Below are 6301 nucleotides of genomic sequence, written 5' to 3'. Positions count from 1 at the left end.
CGGGAGCGGAGCGGAGCGGGCCGGGGGTGCCGGGGGCTGCCCGCCCCGCGGGGGGATGGCGGCCCCGCTGCGCCTCGTCTTAGGACGGTAACGTTCGTGTGCAGCAAAGTGGTTTTTCTCAAGGCAAGCCGCTACGCCCGACAGATTATAAAAACATATTTAAAAAAGAAGGGATGTGCGGGTGCTTATCTCCTTTGGCCAAGCTCTACTGGTGCGGCTGCAGGTCCCACTGGGCAGACTGGTCCCCAGTGTGTGGTGCGAGGCGCTGGCCGGGCGTGAACCGGTGGAGAGGTGGCGTGGAACTTGCCTGGCTTTCCCAGGGAATCCTCTCTGGGACACACGGGGGTTGGAAGCCGCTGCCAAGGCGGACACTTGAGCATGTTCCTTCCGATGTTTCTCAAACCCTGCGTGAGCACGCGCTGTCCTGGGGCCTGGACACGGCACCACTGTGCAGCCCCTGGAAGGGTCCTGCTGCGTGGAGGGCATTAGTCCAGCCCAGCCTAGCAGGACCAGAACAAACAGCCCAGGCAATGGAGAGGATGCTCTATGTGGTCTAGACCAGGTTCTGAATTTACTTCTTTACCAGTTATAAAAGAAGATAAAAGACTGGACATTTTAAATATTTTGGGATCGTGTTTCAGTCCTCTTTGGACGTTTTTGCCTGCTTATACATGTGACTTGGACTTGTGGAAAGATGTCCTGTGTTGTGCCCTAACTCAGTGGGGGGCCGGATGTCCCGGTGGCAGTGACACTCCTGGGGACAACAGGTGACACACAGCCTAAGTGTCTCGGCTCTGTTAGCTTTGTCTAACCCTAAAGCTGAAGGCACTCTGCTGCTCTCTTGTCCTTCTCCCTCCAATCCCTGTCTTCACAGAATCTATTCGCTGTTTTGAAATGTACAACACAAACAGCCTCTTACTGGTGGAAGGACATGTCATTCTCTGTTGAGATGTTGATAAATATCATGGCTGATTCCAAACCTCACCTCATGCTGCAGCAGAACCTAGGAGGACTTTGTGGCCCCTGGTTCATTCCAGAGAGGCAGAGGCATTGCCTCCTGGATGTAAAGCAACAGACACATTTGGAAGGGAAGAGGCGTGTTGTTTTTGCCTTTCTCTGCTGGACCACCTGCCTGTGCAGGGGGTGTTGCTGAGTGTGCTCCTGTGTGTAGATGGAGCATATACTTTCTGCAGTGCCATCTCTTAAATGCCTGCCCAGTGCAATGCCAGAAGACGGGAAGACCCAGGGGAGCAGCTCCCAGACCACCATGTCTCCAGTGCTCTGGCGCACCACTTGCAGTCTTAGCGTGATACTAGCTGATCCTTTACTTAAAGGTCCAGTTTTGCCACTGGAGGTAATTAACAGTCCATATCTCAACTGTTGTTAAGGACGGGAAAGTCCTCTGTTACAGCTGAGGGAATTCTTAAAAAAATAATTGACAGAATCACAGGCTGGTTGAGCTTAGAGGTACTTCTGGAGGTGACTTTGTCCAGCCCTCTGCTCCAGCAGGGCCACCTAGAGCTGGTTGCCCAGGACCTTGAGTATCTCCATGGGTGGAGCCTCCACAACCTCCCTGGGCCGCCTGTGCCAGCGCTCGGTCACCCTCACAGTGCAAAAGTGTTTCCTGATGTTCAGAGGGACCCTCCTGGGTGCCAGTTTGTGCCCACTGGTCCTGTCCCTGGGCACCACTGAGAGGACCCTGGCTCCGTCCTCTGCACCCTGCCTCCAGGTCTCTGTACGCGCTGGGGGGAGCCCCCTGAGCCCGCCCTGCTCCGGGCTGAACAGTCCCAGCTCTCAGCCTCTCCTCGTGGTGGATGCTCCAGTCCCTTCATCACCTTCCTGGCCCTTCGCTGGACTCTCTCCAGTATGTCCCTGCCTCTCCTGTACTGGGAGCCCAGCACGGGACCCAGCACTGCAGGGGTGGCCTCTCCAGTGCTGAGCAGAGGAGAAGGATCCCCTCTCTCCCTCCCACTGCTGTAACACTCCTCCTAACGCAGCCCAGGACACCTTTAGTTCGTGCCTTTGCTGTGAGGGCACGTTGCTGGCTCATGGTCAGTGTTGTGTCCACCAGCACCCCCAGGGCGTTTCTGTCAAGCTTTGGCTTTCCAGCTGGGCAGCCCCCAGCATATACCACTGTGGATTTCAGGAATGTTTGAAAATCTGAGAATCCACAAAGCCAATAAACATATTAATATTTTTTGAAATACAGTTATTTGAATCCAATTTTGTGATGAAAAGAAACATGTATTTTGACCAGACTGCATCAGACCAGTGCTGATGGGGCTGTACGGTGTCTCTGTGCTGGGAGCTGCTTTTCCCCCTGCTCCTCTATGGCCTGTTGCATGCAGCATTTCCCTCCTCTTTCGAAACAGTGGATCATTTCCTGGATTTGCTGGGGCTTTGCAAGCGGGTGGATGTGAGACTGTGACAGAGTTGGAGGCTTGTATGTATAGCAGCCATAGACATGTTTGCTTCCCAAGCCCCTGTGTCACTGGTCCAGAGTGCTGGTGTGCCAACACCCAACGTTTCTTGTTTGATGAGCAGAAACTTTGTGAACAGCTTTGCCTTTAAAACGTGTGGTTTGTAGCCAGCTTCCTCTGCACGTGTGAGTATGCGTGCACAGGTCAGCTGTCCCTAGCCGCTCTCTGGTGCTCGGGAAGTTCAGCCCCTGCTTAGTTCTCATGCCGTCCCCTGCGAGGTGAGGGGCGATGCAGAGACCCTGCTCTGTACAGATGCTTCATTTCCCAAACTTTAAGGTTTGACTCTGGTAGAGCCCACTGTTACAGCGGCATCTAACCTTGCTGTCAGAACTGCTTGAAATAAGCTGGTGAGGTCTGACTGCAGACAGACGGCCATAGGCACATACATACTCATATATGACAAATGTGATTGCAAGAACTGCTTTAGTGGAGCAAAGCAGGCCAAGAAAGAGGATGGATGAAAGTTGTCTTGAAACATTCCTCCTTCCAGCCAGCATGTGGTGGTCTCTGGAGGGACCGCGGCTCAGGGTGTATGTGTGGCCAGGGTTTCCTAGGGTGGCTTTTCTCCTTTCTGGCTTCTCCAGAATGGGAGCCTGAGGTCCTTGGTTATCCCTTTGCTGAAGGCAGAAGAGAGGAGTGGGTGTGCAGTTTTAGGTCCCTGTGGGCCTAAAGGAAAGACTAAATGGCAGGCTTGTTGGGGAGGCAGACTGACCTACATGCTCTGTAAGACATATGGAGTTACACTTCAATACCTGGAAAAACTGGAAAACTCAGGGCCTCACTGATAACTCTAAAATAGCTTTCACTTTTACAATTGCTTGCTAGGTTAAAATATGAGTGGTGAGGTTTGTGAAAGCTGCTAAGTGTTGGTCTAATTCTGGTCATATTGAGGCAGGCAGTTTTATCAGATGTCACTGGGGCACCTGTAGGCCAAAAGCTTTTTAAGATCCCAACTAAATAAAAAATTTAGAAAATAAATAAACCTTTTGTTCACAGTCTAGAGTAGTCACCAGAAAGGGAACATGTTACTTTGTTTTGCTACGTGTAGTGCTAATTTTCAGGAAGCATGTTTTTCATCCTGGGAGGTTTTCAAGGCCAGACTGGATGAAGTCCTGAGAAACCTGGTCTGATCCCATAGCTGACACTGCTGTGAGCCGGAGGTTGGACTAGAGACCTCCTGAGCTTCCTTCCAGCCTGAATTATCCTGTGATCCTTAATGGGTCCTACCAAAGCTTGCAGGAGACCCCTTGAAATGATCTCTGGAGTGGCGGTATCTGCCCATCTCTGGCTCCATACACTGAAGCAACCGTACTTGTCCCAGCCACGGGCATCCTCTCCCTGACATGTCTTAGAGGTCCTGCTCTCAGGGAGCAGAGTTGTCCAAAGAGATGTGTGCCAGTGCCTTTTCCTGCTGTGACAGTGATGCTAGGGCAGATCATAGCTGTGGCTTTTTCTCTTCTTTTCTTTCCCTTTTTCTCATATGCTGCTTCCGACCTGAGATATGTCACAGCAGGTTGAGCTTCCAAGGTTTTTTCTGCCAAGGTTCTGAAAACTGTGAGCTGCAAACAATGTCTCCAGTCCTGATTCTCACTCCTCCAGGTTGGGGATGGAGCTCTGCAGCTACGTCATGCCTGCACCCATCCCACCGGCAAGGTTCCAGAGCACTGAAGGGCAGTCATCCAGAGCAGTGCTCTGGGGCTTGGGGCTGTTTGTGCGGGGATTATCTAAAAAATCCTGAGTTAAAAATTGAACGATATGTGCTATGGTTGATGTGAGCAGTGTTGGTGGTAAATTGTTGTTTAACACTGTGGAAGCCCTTTATAAGAGGAAGGAGAGCCCTGAGAGTTGCTGGGTTTCACTTGTGGCAATGATGTGCTTACAAGTTCACAGCAACAATGTTCTTGCTGCTCATGTGTGGTCTTGAAACAGCTTTGGGCCTGTCTCCCCACCATGGATCTTAAAAGGAGAGAAATGTGACTTGAGATGTCTGTAAGCATAAGGTTTTCTGGTGTCCAGGACCTCAAAGCCTTTGCTCCCCTGTGGAATGGAGCAGGATGCATGCTGGAGGGGTTGTTTGCAGAATTTGTGCTCTACATGTGCTTGAAGGGCAGGAGTTGAGGCAAGGTGTTAGGAAAGGTTTCTGCCAACAAGAAAGAGGTTGCTTTTTCCAGAGGTGCCAGGGGAATCATGGGTACTGCTGTGGAAGGGCAGATAAGAGGAACAGGAGTGACTGTTGTAGGGCAGGGCCATGGTCTGGATGGGCTCATCAGCCTCCCTCAAGCTCCTTGGAGGGCTCCTGACCCTCTGAGGTTGGGGGACGTGCCCCTTGCTGCAGTGAGGTCTTCCCCAGGAGGTTGTTGGAGGAGAGACTGTCTGGAGATTAAGTCCTAAATCTCAGTTATTTAGTTCTTCCAGTTTAAGGAATAGTTCTGCAATCTATAATCCAAATTCATTCTGTTCACCCTGAACTCATAAGGCACAGGAGAACCAGTCTCAACAGCATCATCAGGCAGCCCCACAAGGATTTGGAGAGTGACATGTGGTAATTACTGCTGGTTATTTTCTGTGCAGTTATTTGCTTTTGTGTTCACATCATAGACTTCTGTACAGAAATGAGTTTGAGCATCACCCAGCTTGGGCACTGGATCTAGTTATTTCTCTTCCTTTCTAGGCATTTCCAGTTTGAAGTTCTGTTTAAATAAGAAGAAGCCAACAGCTCACACAAAACGAGGAGCTATCCTTGAAACATTTGGCCGAAGTGATTAATCAAGGATAAATACCAAAGTGCCTAAGAAAGCAGATAGGTTCCTAGTGGGTATTAGGAAACACCAAGATAGGTTGGCTGCCAAATTCCTTTTGGCTTTCAGTTGGAGTCTGGTGTCCAGCTGAGTTACTCAGTTCCTTCAGTTCTCCTGACTCTTTAACAGTGCTTTTCTGATGTTGCACCTGGGGGGGGTCTTAAAGGTCCATGCCATCTGTCAGTTGAACATCAGGTATTTCTGATCACAAACTGGCAGCACTGTAAGAGCAAGGAATGAGTAGGTCCTCCCCTAACATGAGCACACCATCCCACTCTTTACCCTCTGGTTGTAACACCTTTTTCCTAATGTCTCAGGTTTTAAAATTCCAGACTTTGCCCTCTGTAACTAGATTCTTATTTAACTATGCTTCACTGAAATGATCATCCTGTTTTCCACGACTGTCTTTCAAATTCAGTTGCATCAAAAGCAACCAAGACATCAACATGATGCTCATAGTAGCCCTGCCTCCATCCCAGCAGCAAGTGCTTTGAAGAGAGTGTAGAAAACAGGGCAGGTCCAAAATCCTTCCTCAGCCCAGTGTGCTCAGACTCTGGCAGTCTCTGGGACATTCGGACCATCATTTTCAGTAGGCATGGAGACACCCCCTTCCCTGAGCACATCTGATGATACTGCTGGTTTTCTGCTTAGCTCTGCCTGTCCATTGTGTTTTTCACTAAGGTAGAAGCAGCACCAAGAGCCCTCCCTCACCAAGGTGTTCTGGGCACCTGGAGGCAGTGCTGTTCTTCCCTCTGGCTTGCAGGCAGGCCCTGGTCTGGGGACATGCTGGTGTAGACCGGATCCTGCCTGCTGGGGCGCAGCAGGGGTCAGCTGCTGCCCCAGGGACAGGGAGCTGAGGGAGGTAACTGGCAGGGCTGCTGTGGCCAGGTCCAGCTTAGGAGTTCAAGTCATCAAGTCAAGGTCTGAGATCAAGACAGGATGCCAGCCTGGCTGGAGACCCTCACTGCTGCAGCATGGCATAGACAGGCTGAGGGTGGGTTGGCGTGGAGCCCCCGGGCCCAT

Source organism: Athene cunicularia, unplaced genomic scaffold, assembly GCF_003259725.1.
Source record: "Athene cunicularia isolate RWA unplaced genomic scaffold, athCun1 SCF_2, whole genome shotgun sequence".
NCBI classification, from domain to species: Eukaryota; Metazoa; Chordata; class Aves; order Strigiformes; family Strigidae; genus Athene; species Athene cunicularia.
The sequence above is the reverse complement of the archived record's forward strand: the minus strand, read 5'-3'. Positions refer to the sequence as shown.